This window comes from Sinocyclocheilus grahami, unplaced genomic scaffold, assembly GCF_001515645.1.
Source record: "Sinocyclocheilus grahami isolate Dianchi unplaced genomic scaffold, SAMN03320097.WGS_v1.1 scaffold597.1, whole genome shotgun sequence".
Classification (NCBI taxonomy): domain Eukaryota; kingdom Metazoa; phylum Chordata; class Actinopteri; order Cypriniformes; family Cyprinidae; genus Sinocyclocheilus; species Sinocyclocheilus grahami.
In genome coordinates this window covers 574,363-592,360 of record NW_015505776.1, presented here as the reverse complement: position 1 = coordinate 592,360, position 17,998 = coordinate 574,363, and the positions used below count along the sequence as shown (strand labels likewise).

General features: G+C 38.6%; 1 protein-coding gene across 1 annotated transcript in view; it reads right to left on the bottom strand.

The window, feature by feature from the left end:
- LOC107557288 (staphylococcal nuclease domain-containing protein 1) overlaps positions 1-17,998 on the bottom strand; it is a gene marked incomplete at its 3' end in the record, with an annotated part of 160,457 nt that overhangs the window by 72,311 nt on the left and 70,148 nt on the right. The gene's annotated exons all lie outside the window — the stretch shown is intronic.

The window sequence follows — 17,998 nt, the reverse complement described above, 5'->3', positions numbered from 1 at the left end:
TATGAAAAATGTAGCCATGTGCACTGATGTGCAGTAATATTGAGAACTGAGAATGTGAAGCATCGTGATATTGAGTTGATAATGATAATCGTAATTGAATTGAATCGTGAAACCAGTGAAGATTCACACACCTATTTTTAAGATGGCAGTACTGACATAGAGATTACAACTATAAACAAAAAGCATAGAAACTGCAATTTTGGTTAAAATGTAAAGTTGTAAAGATGTATTTGCACAGCAGAAGAATTAATTAGGAAAAAATGTAGATCAAGAATCGTTTTGGAATCAGATCGGATCGTGAAGTTCCTACACCCCTACTTTGTACTCCATAGCTACTCCATAAAAGATACATATTAATCCCTTAGAGTAATAATATGCACACTTAATATGATACTATAAACCTTTCAGAGGTAAATAAGTTACAAAGATGCCCCAGTGACAAGCTGTTGTTCCCCCTAAAAGTACACACACACACACACAAAAGACGACATCCTGCCTTTTGGTTAAAAAAAAAAATCTGTTTTCTTTTTGGCAGAACATGAATTCGCTGCCTAGTGCAGGGGTTTTTTTTTTTTTTGAGATACAAGTGAAATTCATATGTTGATTTGATGTTATGATTTTGGTCATTCCTCTCTCAAGTGGATAGCAGCTGTGCTTTATACCCATTAGCTAGAGAGAAAAAAGCTCCCTGGGGTGTTGTCAAGATGGCCGCCAAGAGATCTAACTTTGCTTCTGGTGATTGACAGACACTATAACGTCTGCTCAAGACGTTTATGTTAGTCTCTTTGCTCACAGTTCTCAGAATGGACTTCCTCCGGCAATCCTACAGGGAAAATGGAAGACATATCTGGTGCATCCTTGCATCAGCATTACCAGACTCTAAAAGTTCAGGGAGAAAACTCATAGTACCTACCTTTCAATAAAAATAAGCAAAAATCATTTAAAACCCAGTCTTTGAGGAAAGAAAAAAAGAAAAATGTTACCAAAAGGGGGCGCCTCTTAGGATGAACATCAGTACTAGCTTGTTTACATTCACCTGCGACATGCTAATTAAAGGAAAGTGCGGTAAAGCAGTAGACACTCGGACACGAGCCATGCCTCTGAAGCATGTCATATTTCAGAACGCTCTGAAAAGCACATGCTCTAATCAGCAGGCATTTCCCTGAAGGAAGCGGTGCACAAATGCAGCCCAGGGCAGCCTGACATTTCCTAGCTGATGGAGGTTAGCACCTGCTAAATCAGCTCAGGTGACAACACGGCGAGCAGTGACGGCTTTGTTTCTAGAATCGAGCGATGATGCCAAGAGTGCTGGACACAGAGTAGATTAATACAGCCGTAAATCTAAACCAGCATCCTAGAAGATTCTGGGAAATGGAAAAGATGCACTTGATGCATAGACTACGCCAAAAAGGGGTCATGCTAAAACACTTTTCCATATTAAGATGGCAAGGGTGTTAGCAAAACTCTGTAAGAACACAAACTTGACTTGCCATACACCTGCGTTAGCTCAAATCCCACGCTTCTCCTGCCGAACATAAACATCAAGAGCTTAGCCCCCAGGCCTGTGGTGCAAGATGCGTCCGGTGCCAGGTTTAGCGTACCGCGCTGGCAGACGGCGCAAGTCTTGCACGCAAGACGCTCGGATAACGTCGGGAATCTCGCTGGCAATTGAGCAGCACTGGCACATGGCTCACCACCCAGTTCCACTGGCACGAGCCACGCAAACGCATCTAGATCATGACAAACACCACTATTAGCAGCACGGTAGAAGTGCAGAAAAGACAAAGCCACAGAGGCAAATGTACCTGTGGGGACAAACACAAAGGACTGGAAGCTAACTAAATCACTTTAAAGAGGTGGAAAAGAACAGGGCGGCCAAATTCCAGCCACTTCCTGGCACAGGAATGCATTCAAGAAAAGCAATAAAAAAAGCAACAAAAAAAAAGCAATTGCATTCTTCTGGCCAAACGCTATACCTAGTGAGCATTTTGCTGTCAGTGTGCACTCTGCAGTTAAGACGGCTTTCTCTGAACCTTCCTGCTCAGGCGTGAAAAAGCTCCATTTCAGAGTTCTGGCTGGCGGAGCCACAAATGCACACGCTTCTAATGCTCTCATTAGTGTAATTGAGCAAAAATGTCAGCATAGCTGCAGCTACTTCCATTTGATTTTTTCAAGTTGTGCAGAACTCATTTATAGGCACAGACTGGAACACAAATGATGAGAAGTCTTTCAAAAACGCAAACTTTTTTTTTGCGAACGCATTTGTGTGAAACCTGTGTTCTTTGTTGAGCACTTTAGGAGGCAGATGCTTTTGCCATTAATACTTGTATTATTATCGTGCATGCTACAGCACTAACAGACTCATCCAAACGCACACGCAAGCAGAACAGAGAACTATTTGGATTGGATTAACAACCGTTATGATCTAGACCATATGGTATCTCTTTTTTGCCAATTACCCTTGATAGCTTTGCCTTTTGCACCATCAGTCAATAGTGCTGCTGGAAGTTTATGGCTTCAGTTATCAAAAAGTAATGTGTAATGTTGGGTCAATCTTCTTGTTAATGTGACTTCACACAGCTCTCGTTCTGCCTAAAGAGAGAGCTATGAGACCATTACGGGCTTATATATACACTTATACAGGACAAACGTAATTGAACAATCGCCTGTGACAAACGTACCAGCTGCATTACATTAACAAAGCCACATTGACCCAGACACTTCACTACAAACACACTCCAAAGAACTCTATTCTCTTACACAGTGTATAGCTAACTACCTTAAAATATGTGCCACGATTCTTTATACACTACATTACTATCATATTTGTATTATGGATGTTTCAGCTGAATTCAAAACTATTATTGAGTATATTATTATAATATAACAAAATCTCAAGTAAACTAATATAATATTCAGCATCAGTTCATTTTATGCAACATGTGTATACCTAGAACAGAAATATATCAGATGTTAATATAAAATATATAATTTCAACATCAACAAATTCAATATCATACAAATGACTACTTGTTTTTACTGAATTCAAAAATATTTCTGATTATAGTGTAATCTATTATATATATCTAACAGAGTATTATATTGGTTTATCATTATCAATTCACTTTATAACATACTTAGACCTATAACGGAAATATCAATATCTATAATATCATCAACAGAAATATCAATATCCATCTATCTATACACATGTAAATGTAAATACAATACAATATAATATAATTAATATATAATCTAACAATCTAATCTAATCTAATTAATATAAATAATATAATGTAATATAATATAATATAATATAAAAAAACACCAACTGTGATATATCTGAAACAAATATACAAAAATAACAGGCTTAATTAAATTAAAAAAAAAAAAAAAAGGTCTGTACATTCAATTGAATTTCTAGGGCATTAACAATTTAGATAGTATTTTTGCCGTGAGGCTCAAAAATGAATTTCTGACCCTGAATAAATGGATAAATTAATCTTTTCTTTCTACACTATTAGGAAAAAAATCAACCCGATTTGAAGCTCTATAGAAGGATTTTGTCCTGCTTGCCCTTCTTCGAGCCGCGTGGGGTGGGGGAACGCTGACGTTGCGATGAAGATTAGGCACTCCCCTCTGGACTGTCGGGTGTCCTGTCTGCCAGAAGAGGTCAGGTATTGTGCTGGAGTAAGCTATTGCAGGATTACACTCCCAGAGCTGATTCCTGAGGATAGAATGGCCCCGGGGCCCCACAGCAGGGACTAGAACTTCACACACACACACACCTGAAACGCACCACACACTCGCTTCTTTCTGTACACATTCTAATTAGCTAGAAAAGTTGGAATACCCATGAGCGAGCACACATGGGGAATTAAGAGACTGCCGGAATGAAGGAGCGGAAAAGGGATGGGAGACGGGATCAAAGGAGAGGAGGAGGAGGAGGAGATGCACAGTGAAATGAGGAGAGAATGCAATGGTGTTGATCAAACATGGGAGGGGAAGAGGAAGGTTGGCTTGAGGAAATCTGTGTGCGTGTGTGTGTGTGATGACAGCTGTCGAGTGTGAATGGGCCAAAGGAGAGACCAGGATGAGGCTCCCATGGCAACCAACAACCTGATTGTCATGGGAACCACTCGATTCGGCACTAGAAGCTCCTATAAAACTTCCACCTTTGGCTGTTCATCACATAAACACATTTACACGCATATAAACAAGCATTAGCCCAACAGCTCTCTAGTGGATAACGACCCTTCACACACGACGGCACCTTTCAGAAAGGCATACTATCTCAATTCTCCTTACAACGAGGAGGAATCACAACAGGTTTTCACACTCAACCACTGAATGAGGTGAATAAAACTCCTAGCCACAATAACACGGCTCGATATCATTGATTAAAAGATTACGCTTGCACTGCATGAATGCGAGCCACTGGAAAAGAGCAAGACAGTGAGATGAGAGGACAGAAATGGTGAGGGGTGTTTAATTCCCTCAGCAATTATGACAATTATCACTCTGTTCTGTCACTCCATCTGAGGCTCGAGCTAAAGACCGTCTTGGAAAAGCCTGAAAGGAGTGAGGAGTGAAGGACTGAGAACAATAAAGCTGCTATGAGTGTGTGTGTGTGTGTGTGTGTGTGTGTGTGTGAGAGAGAGAAAGAGAGAGTGTGACCCAACTCAGTAAAGTCATGTCATAAAGCAGCTGAGAACAGCGGGCACACAACATGGAATGCACTGAATCAGTTTAGCAGCCTTATAAAACAAGCGCACAAACACGTATGACTAGCTACAGGGCCACGGGTCGAGGGCAGGGGTGTGAATGAAGACTAACTAAATCTCTTTCCATCTCAAGACCACTTCACTTCAGGAAGTTGCTCAAAGCTGGAGCTCTGAAAGGGGTCACGGCAAAAGTGGCTGTGTTACAAAACCTAGTAAGATGCCCACCTAGACAGCATTTCAGAGATTCATGGACATGTTTGAATGTTTGCAAAATCGCAGTATGAAGTATGAATACAAATCCAAGTATGTAATTACATGAACTATGAAATATTTTATAACAGAACACCCTAACGTTTATAGGTTTGGGTTTGTACTATTTTATTTATTTTTTTTCGAAAGAAATTAATACTTTTTAGTAAAGATGCATGAAACTGATCCAAAGTGACATGACCGTGAAATCATGGCTTTCACAAAAACATCAAGCAGCACAGCTGTTTTCAACATTGATAAGAAGTGTTACCAAATAAGCATATTAGAATAATTTCTGATGGATTGTGTGACACTGAAGACTTGAGAAATGGCTGCTAAAAAAAAAAGGTTTGAAATCTCAGAAATAATTACTATTAGTTATTGTAACTGTTATGATATCAGTTGTTGTAATTGTAATAATTTCACTATTTTTGATCAAATAAAAGCCCTGGTGAGCATAAGAGACTTTCAATCGATCAATCAATAATCCCAAACGTTTTAATAATGTAATAAGCAATATTTATATTCAGCATAGGAATGCAACATTTTTATATTACTTTTACAATATTATTTAATGTATATCACTTTTCCAGGCCTATAAAAACAGGTAATTCCATGTTTTCCGAAGACCATGGGAAACTTGTATGAAATGAATGAATAGCCATATAAATAAAACAAAGCCCTTATTGGGTGAAATGAGCCTGGAGACAGGAAGTTTAAGGGGAAATGGTATTAAGGCCATGGTGACATTACTGGGGTAAAGAGAAGCAATGAAAAACAGATCACAATGAACTGTGTTCCCATGGCCTCTTTAATAAAATAAGACAAAGGGTGTGTGTGCGTGTATGCGAGTATATGGAGTGGGGTTCTCTTGGAAGGGCATTTCCTCTGTTTGGAAGGACACAGAGGGATTTGACTGCTGGCACCTTGAAACGCTAAAGAAAAGAGGACAGATCTACACATCCACTGAACGCTGATGAATACTGTAACAATGAATTATACTAACGGTAATCTTTAGTGTCAACATATTTAAATAGCATTTATGGATGCTAGTTAATAAGCAATGGTAAACAAATAGCCAATAAGCTTTTTAGGCAATGTTTTGGTTACTGTTTTTGACAATACATAATTTCTAAAATCTTGCCAATAGCTAATGTGGTAATTTAAAGGGGTCATATGATGCTGCTAAAAAGAACATTATTTTGTGTATTTGGAGTAATGAAATGTGTTTATGCGGTTTAAGGTAAAAAAAAAAAAAAAAAACATTATTTTCCACATACTGTACATTATTGTTTCTCCTCTATGCCCCGCCTTTCTGAAACGCGTAGATTTTTACAAAGCTCATCGGTCTGAAAAAGCGAGGTGTGCTCTGATTGGCCAGCTATCCAGTGCGTTGTGATTGGGCGAATTCCTCACGCGTGTGACGGAAATGTTACGTCCTTTACCATATTGTGATGCCTTCGGTAACCACATGTGACGACCCCGGGCTGGACTCCACTTCTTCCATGGTGAAAGCCGATCCGGTGATCCACAGCGCAAAGTTGAAGTAGGGTTGTGACGGTGAGGAAATTTTCCCACCGGTTAATCGACGTGTGACAACACCGGTAATACCGGTATCATCGCGGGGGCGGGGCGTTCCCTCTTTTCCTCGCTTTCCTTCGCTTATAAATAGCTTGTAAAAGCGGTGCACCCATTTTACTTTAATTTTCAAATAGCCGCAATTCGGAGTAAAGCAATTGTTCGTTTGAATTTTCCCTCTTTTCCTCGCTTTCATTCGCTTTTAAATAGCTTAAAAGCGCCGTGTGCATTTTACTTTCACTTTTGAATTAACGGCAGTTCGGTGTCAATTGCTTGAATGCAACAACAAAATTAAGCGCCGTGTGCATTTTACTTTCACTTTTGAATTAACGGCAGTTTGGTGTCAATTGCTTGAATGCAACAACAAAATTCAAAGTCAAACTCACTTTAGCGTATATATAAAACATAGAACTTTTATTAACAAAACAAATAAAAATACACCATGCTATAGGGCAAGCTATATGCCTAATATAAAATAACAAATAACTTACATAAAGTTGGTATACAAAACTGGAAATAAGTAAACATGTATAATATATAACCAAATAAATAAGAAACGTAGAACGTTTATTAGCAAAACGAATGTCAAATAAAATAAATAAATGACAGTTTAAATAAAGTAAAAATCAGCAAACAATGTGGAACCAATTAAGTAAGAAACGAATGTTTTAAAAAACTTCCAAAAACACCTTAGATAAACGGCAAAATCAACAGGCTTTTCAAAATCCAAAATATTGCCAAACAGGCGCTTTTGCATTTAGTTTCGAAACTAAATCATCCGCCATCGTCTTGTCTGTCTCACCTCACTCTTCTTGTCAGTCAGCTCGATTCACTCTCCTCACTGGAGAAATTAAATCTGATCGTGATGCGACTGTCGTTCGGCACGCTGCATTGAGCAGCCACGTTCAGTTTTTAATTGTAGTATCTGTTCTTTTACTATTACTATAAAAAATAAAAACGACGGTGGGGGTCGGTGACGCGGTGGGCAAGTGACGTAACCGGTGTTGCGGCTTAACACCGGTATCACCATCAGCACCGTCTATTGCGGCAAGCCTAAGTTGAAGTATTTCCTCAGCGACCAGCACAGATCAGCTCCAGAGATGTGGAAAGCAATATCGTCCTCTTTTGGAAGGCCAAACAAAGTCGCCTTCATGACATGGTGGCGGCGGCAACAATACTACAGCGAGAATAAAAGTTATGCCTTCTTTCTTTACGTGAACATTTAGGCGGCGTTATGCAAATCTTCCCAGATAGTGATTGAATAAGATGTTCATTTTAAAGTATAAAGTCTGTTTAAAAAACATAATAAATCAAATAAATCTGTACAATAGATTGTACAGCAAATTTACACTGAAAAGGAACAACCACTTTGATCCAAAGGCAGGAAAACTTCTTCTTAGAGATCTCGTGACGGAGGACCACACTTCATCGAGCTCTATGCCATTCTGCATCTTCATCCAGCACACACACACAACGGTGAGTGCTTCTTTTGCAACAGGGGCCTCTGCGAAAGCCACCAGTGTCTCATTTGCACGGCCAGCAGCCTTAGGACACAGCTCCCTCCATGGAAGGGGTAATGACAGCATTTTAATTTGCTTCTATTTTAGCAGGGAAAAAATAGCTGGGAGGCTAATTGTGTGCACACTGCATTGAGTTTAGGCTCAGTCGAGGTCTGTGTGCCCTCTGCAGGAAACATTAACCTCATCTCACTCACATGAGCACTGCCATGAAACCACATTTCCAGATCATGACGCTCAGAAAAGCAGGTACATGGGAAGAGATGTTATTCATCATACAATCGTATGATAAAAAGTAAGTATCTCAAACACAACATGAATCTGCATTTTCCCCACACAGATTCCATATGGACAAAACTGTCTAATTCTCTGTGTATTTCCATAGACATCTACATTTATTTAATATTTTAGTAAATTCGTGGTCCTCCGTTAAACACTATTTTACCTAGGGCTGCACGATAAATCGCATGCGATATTTAACGCGCATCTTGTCAGTAAAGCCGTTCTGTAATCAGCGATAAATCTCCATCACGTGCGTGCTTTCACATTGAGCAGCATTAACTACACAGAGCCGTTGTTCACTGACGAGCTGCGCCAAACCACGTTCATAAATCAGCAAACAATGTGGAACCAATTAAGTAAGAAACGAATGTTTTAAAAAACTTCCAAAATCACCTTAGATAAACGGCAAAATCAACAGGCTTTTCAAAATCCAAAATATTGCCAAACAGGCGCTTTTGCATTTAGTTTCGAAACTAAATCATCCGCCATCGTCTTGTCTGTCTCACCTCACTCTTCTTGTCAGTCAGCTCGATTCACTCTCCTCACTGGAGAAATTAAATCTGATCGTGATGCGACTGTCGTTCGGCACGCTGCATTGAGCAGCCACGTTCAGTTTTTAATTGTAGTATCTGTTCTTTTACTATTACTATAAAAAATAAAAACGACGGTGGGGGTCGGTGACGCGGTGGGCAAGTGACGTAACCGGTGTTGCGGCTTAACACCGGTATCACCATCAGCACCGTCTATTGCGGCAAGCCTAAGTTGAAGTATTTCCTCAGCGACCAGCACAGATCAGCTCCAGAGATGTGGAAAGCAATATCGTCCTCTTTTGGAAGGCCAAACAAAGTCGCCTTCATGACATGGTGGCGGCGGCAACAATACTACAGCGAGAATAAAAGTTATGCCTTCTTTCTTTACGTGAACATTTAGGCGGCGTTATGCAAATCTTCCCAGATAGTGATTGAATAAGATGTTCATTTTAAAGTATAAAGTCTGTTTAAAAAACATAATAAATCAAATAAATCTGTACAATAGATTGTACAGCAAATTTACACTGAAAAGGAACAACCACTTTGATCCAAAGGCAGGAAAACTTCTTCTTAGAGATCTCGTGACGGAGGACCACACTTCATCGAGCTCTATGCCATTCTGCATCTTCATCCAGCACACACACACAACGGTGAGTGCTTCTTTTGCAACAGGGGCCTCTGCGAAAGCCACCAGTGTCTCATTTGCACGGCCAGCAGCCTTAGGACACAGCTCCCTCCATGGAAGGGGTAATGACAGCATTTTAATTTGCTTCTATTTTAGCAGGGAAAAAATAGCTGGGAGGCTAATTGTGTGCACACTGCATTGAGTTTAGGCTCAGTCGAGGTCTGTGTGCCCTCTGCAGGAAACATTAACCTCATCTCACTCACATGAGCACTGCCATGAAACCACATTTCCAGATCATGACGCTCAGAAAAGCAGGTACATGGGAAGAGATGTTATTCATCATACAATCGTATGATAAAAAGTAAGTATCTCAAACACAACATGAATCTGCATTTTCCCCACACAGATTCCATATGGACAAAACTGTCTAATTCTCGGTGTATTTCCATAGACATCTACATTTATTTAATATTTTAGTAAATTCGTGGTCCTCCGTTAAACACTATTTTACCTAGGGCTGCACGATGCACGAGCTGCGCCAAACCACGTTCATATTCGTGCGATTTTTGGCGCAGCTAGTCAGTGAACAACGGCTCTGTGTAGTTAATGCTGCTCAATGTGAAAGCCCGCAGGTGATGGAGATTTACCGCTGATTACAGAACCGGCTTTCTGACAAGATGCGCATTAAATATCGCATGCGATTTATCGTGCAGCCCTAATTTTACCCCATGTAATTTTATGTAAATAAATGCACATACGTACAAAATTAAACAATGTATATATGTTGCTACTCTCAAAATGATCGGTTATTAAGTCAAACTAAAACGATTAAAAATCTAACTAAAATAGAGCTGAAATGGACAAAAAAAAAAAAAAAAAAAAACTTGAACGAAAAAGAAATAAAAGATAGTACTAAAATTACTAAAACAAATAAATTAAAGCTAAATAGAAATATACTTAAAATTAATAAAAATGACAAAAGTACATAAATCACTAAGTTAACCTAAAATGAAAACTGAAAATATAAAATTGAAAGCTAATTCAAAATTTGTATAAATACTAATACAAAACTGCCACAAACAAAAAAAACAAAAAACATGAAATTAAGAGGACATCACATAGTTAGAAAAAGAAAAACAAAGGAACAAAAAAAATCTGCTAAGCACAAAGAAAAAGTGAGAAATGGTGAGCAAGACTAAGCTTCTTTATTAGTCCTCAATTCAAAAGACGACAAAATGTCACCTTCACAAGGGGGTCAGAGAGAGAGAGAGGCTTTCACTCAGCAGAGAGCCAAGAGTGAACATCCCTTCCTTTCAGTCTCTCTCACCATCCAGTCACTTAGCAACAAACTAGCGACTTGAAAAACCCTGCAAGCTTCTCGTACGGTGAACACTGAGCCAATGCATGAACAGACAAACAAAAGCAAGAAAAGGAATAAGTGAGAGAGGGAGGGAGGGGAAAAGGAAGCAAAGGACAAATGAACAAAATGGGTACTTAAAAATGGCGAGTTCACTCACACCAAGGAAGAGACGCGCCTAAAACTCTCAGACTACGGCACAGAGATGGAGTTACAGAGAGATGTAGGGAGGGAAACACAAACAGATTCTGAGTTATTCACAAAATAGAAGCTCATAAAAGCTTTCTCTCAAATAAGATAAGAGGAAGGAGTTTAACTGAAAGATAGAGAGCAGAAGAAACCACTACAGATTGAAGCAGATATCAGCCTGAACTGCAGAGAGCACACTGAGATCCACATATTCACTTCTACAAACAGTAAGATAAAAACCATCAATAAACTCCACTCTGTTCTGCTACCGTCCCTTGATTCAGCTTCAGATATCCTTGATATGAGTTTCAAAGAAATGAAATATTCTGGTGCACTATAGAAAACCTTTGTTTTGTCTTAAAAGGATGAGAGTCGCACAAATTACATTTATGGTATTTTCATGGTGCATTTTTGTCCAACTGGAGCTTGACCGTATAAATCTATTTTTAGGTTATGGAAAAGCAATTATACTGTATATCCATGAAAAGTATTTAACCAACCTACCCAATTAAGTAATCAGTTGTAATATATAATTTGTTTTACAGTGACATTACACAAAATTATACGGAATATGATTTTCTTATTCATTTTTGTTCATGTACATTAGTGTTCTGTTAAATTTTGTTATTTAGTTCATGTTTATTGCATTATTTTACTGTAATCTGGTATCCTGATGGATCCTGTTTTGTCTTCATTTGTATGACCCAGTGAACCACTTGTATTATTATGGTGGTTATTTTAAGATACTTTAAGGTTATTTCTAAGGTTATTTCAGGGTATACATTTTACAGTAAAAAGCAGAGTTTGGTAGCTCGGGTAGATTGGTATATTAACATTATACAGTATATAAAATGTATAGTTACAAGTTTACAAGTACAATTTACAGGCTCAAATATGTCATCCCATAATTCTGGGACCGCAAAACATTTCCAGAGTATTTTCTTTAATGGTGAAATTCTGGACACCACAGCTGACAGCATATTCTTTAGTGTTTCTCTTGAGAAAGTAAGTCAAATGGGTTTAAAACGACATGAAGGCGAGTAAATGACAAAAGTTTCACTTTTGGCTTAACTAATACTTTGAAACAAAGCAACAGAACATTCAATGTGCAGAAAGAGCTAAGATGGAAATGACTACATCAAATGCTTGTGGTCAAACTGGTTACACTCATAGCCAGGCTGCAGGGAAACACAATTGGTGGTCTTTAAGATACAGACAGAGAGAAGGAGAAATACTCAGGAGGACTGGATTATTACTCCGCTCTTGTGATCGTTGAAGAACAGATACAAATGCAGTGCTTCACCATTACTAATACACACGATACTGTGTTATCAGACCAGTGAGTTCAGAGACCTTTTAATATTTGCTTTCAGATTCAATTTTTACCTCATTTAAAATCCAGCTAGCCCCTAAAATCTTGCACAGGGCTGAAATCCCTTTCAAAAGCTGTATTTATTAATCTAAAAATAATGTGCCTTTACAAAAGACTTTGTCAGACCTTGCTGGAAAAGCAGCTGGAGAAAGTATGAGAATCATGTGGAACCAAATCTATAAGAACAGAGACAAATCTCATTCTTATGAACTCAGTTCCAGCACATTAATACTTAAACACGACAGCAGGACAAACAGAGCAAAAATCTGAAAATCCCATGACTGCCGTACTTCAAATACGTATGAACGGCCACATTCGGTTGAAACAAGAGGCCACTGGCAGAGTTTATGACATGCTACAGTTTGAGCATGTGTGTGGTGAGGAGAAATCTCTAATGTGACTCTACCACAGCAGCTCTCCCAGAGGAGCTCAGCCGCCCAGAGTGTGTCCTGCCTGTCAAACCACATGATACTGTGATATCAGATCAGTGAGTTCAGAGACCTTTTAATATTTGCTTTCAGATTCAATTTCTACCTCATTTAAAATCCGGCTCAACTTTAAAATCTTGCACAGGGCTGAAATCACTTTCAAAAGCCACATTTATTAATCTAAAAATAATGTGCCTTTACAAAAGACTTGTCTTTGTCAAACCTTGGCTGGAAAAGCAGCTGGAGAAGAGATGAGAATCATACAGTGGAACCCAATTGATAAGTACAGAGACAAATCTCATTCTTATGAACTCAGTTCCAGCACATTAATACTTAAACACGACAGCAGGACAAACAGAGCAAAAATCTGAAAATCCCATGACTGCCGTACTTCAAATACGTATGAACGGCCACATTCGGTTGAAACAAGAGGCCACTGGCAGAGTTTATGACATGCTACAGTTTGAGCATGTGTGTGGTGAGGAGAAATCTCTAATGTGACTCTACCACAGCAGCTCTCCCAGAGGAGCTCAGCCGCCCAGAGTGTGTCCTGCCTGTCAAACACACCATTAATTATTCAGAGAGAGAGAGAGAGAGAGAGAGAGAGAGAGAGAGAGATTGTTGGCTACACTGATCAGCAACACAGAACAAATTAGAGAAAGCGAGAAAGATGTAGAGATGGAAATAGAGATAATCTTAAGTAATGATATTGGGATGTGCGGCTTATGTAATGGCAGAACTCCACATTGCTGTTTGCCCGTGCAAAACTCGCCAACACGATGTGGGCTGTATGGGTGGTTGCCAGAGTGTTGCTATGCAGTTGCTTGCAGGCATAAGTCAAAAGGGTCCACATCAAAGCCTCTTATAGTATTTTTTGTGTAGAGTTGCACCAGTCATTTGTTAAAGCTTAATTAAAGTAGAATGTATAGTTTACACTAAGAGCCACGCTTCAATTTCCGACATACTAAATGGTGCAAAGCAAGACTTAGCTAGAAGGTTGTAAGCTCTCTGTAAAGTGTAGTCATACATGATGTAGCGTAAAAGTGTGCATTTTAGTTTATCTTCTTATTGTTCAAACTTAACCAGTCAATGGTAATTTAATATAGTACAATATAATATAATTATAATAATAAACAGCAATACTGTCTTCGTGATCATTTACACCACAACTGTATCAAGTTTTATCTTAAGCACAGCTGGTGCAACCTGGTAATATGACTTTATTTCTTATAAGAATGGGAAAATTAAGTTTGAACAAGTGGATAACACAGAGATGCATATGATAACATAACCAGACATAAATCACTCAAGTGCTAAAGATTGTAAGCCAACTCACAGACCATGTGTATGAGCGAGACTAAATACACTGAGACACTCAGACTGAGATACGGGGGTGCATGTGTGTAAGACAGAGCAGTTTTGAACAAAAAGGTCATTTGTTGAGTTTGGACGATCTGTGAGAGGCAGCTGGGGTGGCAAGCATGAGGATGAGTCATGACTGTGTCCGAGCAGCTCTCTCTCTCCAAGCTGCCATGCTTGAGTTTTAGCATGTGCTGCCATCAACAGGCCTCTTTCCCATCACTTTACTGCATGAATGCACGCACGCACACACACACACATACCACACATATATACACACTAGAGGTCTACACGGACTGAGACACTCAGACTGAGATACGGGGGTGCATGTGTGTAAGACAGAGCAGTTTTGAACAAAAAGGTCATTTGTTGAGTTTGGACGATCTGTGAGAGGCAGCTGGGGTGGCAAGCATGAGGATGAGTCATGACTGTGTCCGAGCAGCTCTCTCTCTCCAAGCTGCCATGCTTGAGTTTTAGCATGTGCTGCCATCAACAGGCCTCTTTCCCATCACTTTACTGCATGAATGCACGCACACACACACACACACACACATACATACATACATATGTATATATATATACACACTAGAGGTCTACACGGAGGACCCGGGATCCGTACGGGTTCGGGGCTATATTTGAAATGGTCAGCCGGGTCCAGGTCAGTTCCCAATCTATTACTTCGGGTCCCGTGTCTGTTTAACATTGTGTGTAATACCTGAGTCGATCGGACTCGGAGAACACCCGGCCGTTATCAGTCAGTCAGCGCTGTGCGTGTGTTGTTTTGTAACTTTCAACTTGTAAAATTAGGATGAGAAAAGTGTGAGTCGGTAATTTTGTAATAAAAATAAAACGTCATCAGAAGCAGGGTGGGCGGAGTTAATGCACATGCACGGGGATAATGGATACCTTCATGAGTGAATCGAGTTATTGATTATTTTTTTAATAATATTATGAATGAACCGTCTTGTTATATCTAACATTTTTGCTCAGACTCGGCTCAGAGATGATAGCAAATAAGTAAAGCTAACTTCAGCAGCCATGGCACTGGACGAGCAATCGTTATTATAATCCAATTGGGCAAACAGTCTAAATTATTATGCAAGTTGACTCGAGATACAAAAAATGCAAAACTGCAAAGTCGCATTTGTCATTTATCACTGTGACAGCAAGTGGACTTTTGAAACTGGAATAATGAGTGGATTACGCATTTCAATTGGCAAGAGAGGAATAACACGGATGTAACTTTCTTGGCAAGGACGATTGTGTGCATCACAGTCAGGTACAAGGGAGAAGGCTTCTTACATTAGGTAAGACAAAAAGTTTAATTATTTAATTAACTTGTTTATCGACTTGTTAATAGCAATTTGCTGTGGAATATGTGCCGATCGGGTCCAGTCGGGTATGTGTCTTCCCGACCGGGTTCGGGTCCATCTTTCAAATAATTGACGGTCCGCGTCGGTTCCGGGTAGTACATTTTTGACATTTCTCGGTTCTGCACGGGCCCAGGTCCAACTTTCAAAATAATAGGTGGGTTTTTGGACCTTTGTAGACCTCCAATACACACACACACACACACACACACACACACACACACGAGTACACTCACACACACTTTGCATATGCGGCACCATCCTAAGCCTCTGATTGGCCAAGGAGTTTTCACAGCGCTCAACAACTTTCAAAATAATAGGTGGGTTTTTGGACCTTTGTAGACCTCCAATACACACACACACACGAGTACACTCACACACACTTTGCATATGCGGCACCATCCTAAGCCTCTGATTGGCCAAGGAGTTTTCACAGCGCTCAATCTCCCCATTTGTGGCAAAAAACAGTTACTATTACAATAAAATGCATTCAATTCTGTAGAGGACACAGATCTGGAGGGCATATAATTGTATGAACCTGAAAGCCAAATGAGACCCTGTGACCCAACCTGACCAGCACTGTAAAAATTTAAGAACCAAACCTGAAACAGCCTTCTCTTTAAAAGCAGAAAGTGGTGCATATTTTCAAACAGCTGACTTATAAATGAAAGTGTGTGTGCAAAACAAGTTTTTTTTTTTTTTATTAACAATATTATACATTTTTAGTAAGATCAATGTGATCGTTACAAATCTGAGCGCAGCACAAATCACATGGGTGGATAACCAATCTTTCGCCTCAGTGTGAATAGTTTATTAATAATAATAGTTTATAGTTAATATTACGGTAGGAGTATAAATCCAAATACAGTTTGTTTTGCTGAAAATTATATTTGAATAACCATGTGATAATGCCTATTTCATGTTTATGCCCGAATTAAATATAATTCCATTCCTCTTTTTATAAAGGAACTGGATGGATACAAACCAAAGGGTAAGATTATGCATTACAATTCAATAAGTGTGGTATTTGTTTTAAAACGGCTTCACATTATATACCAAACTAAATAATTAAAACACTTCAATTAATGAGATATAATATGTACATGTTCTGTGGCATAAACAGAACAACATAACCTCTAGCACACTGACACTGTTGTATGATATTCATATTGTCACACCATTATCGGCCTTACAAAGTCTGTCAGGTCATGTTGGGATCTTAGGTCAGGTAGCAGGATACTCCTCTTGTCCACATTTGCCAACTTCAGAAGATTAAAACGGACAAATTTTGATTCATTTCTATTTTAAATCAACTATATCAAAGCGCAAACACTCGCAGATGCTTTCGTTCTTTCTGTAGCAGCTTGCTATGTGTGCTTCAGGAAATCTAAAGCCTACAGTCTTAATTCCACTTGGTGGAAACCTCAAAAGCAGGAGAGGTGTGTGTGTCCAAGAAACATGCAGCCTCGCATGCCAGTTTAATTATGTGCTTCAGATCATGAGAGATTAGAGCCAGATTGAGAGAGGAACAACTTTCAGGATGCAGCTTAAAGTGGGCAATATAAACACAGCAGCCTTCCATGGCACACACAGATGCATGTACGGAGAGCAGGACAAAAAAACTAAAAATGAAGGAAAAACAAAAGCACTGATGTTCTTTGCACTCCTTCACACAACGCCTGAAATATTGTGCAGATTAGTCTGTTTTGTTATTTGGATACCAGGTTGATTCTTTTATCACTTGGCATCCAAATATTTAGTTGAAGTATCCTTTTATTGTTTGTTTGTCTTTTTTTTTTCAAAGAATAATCAAATTTGGCACTCACATTTTGATGAGAACATTTTTATGTTTTATGTTGTTGAATGCATCATACTTGACATGTTTCCTGCACTATTTGGCCAATACATTTCATAGATTTTACATTAGCAGATAATACTTGATATTTTTGTAAATCTTTATTTATTATTAATTATTATTATATTTTTTTATATTATATATTTTAATAGATGATAATTATATATAAAACTTAAAATATTTTTGAAAAACAGAAAATATATTCACCACAAATTAGAATTTACAAACATGTATATTCACTGCAGAAAATGTTTGTGAAATTTAAAAACCTTTTATCAAAAACATCGAAAGGTGATGAAAAGAACATTTTTCTATACACATTATATTTTAAATATAATATTATATTCTAAACTATTAGGATTCACTGTAGAAATTGTTCTTTGTGATGGCAAAAAAAAAACATTTCAATACTTTAACATAACCTTGAATATAAATGTTTCTGTCTTATGAAATTTTTAAATATATTAGCCATTTAACCTAGAAATATTTATAACGTTTTAAATGAACATTTCTGAGCTGAGCATTAAATTAAATTCAGTGTAGAAAACAAAGCTTAAATGTTT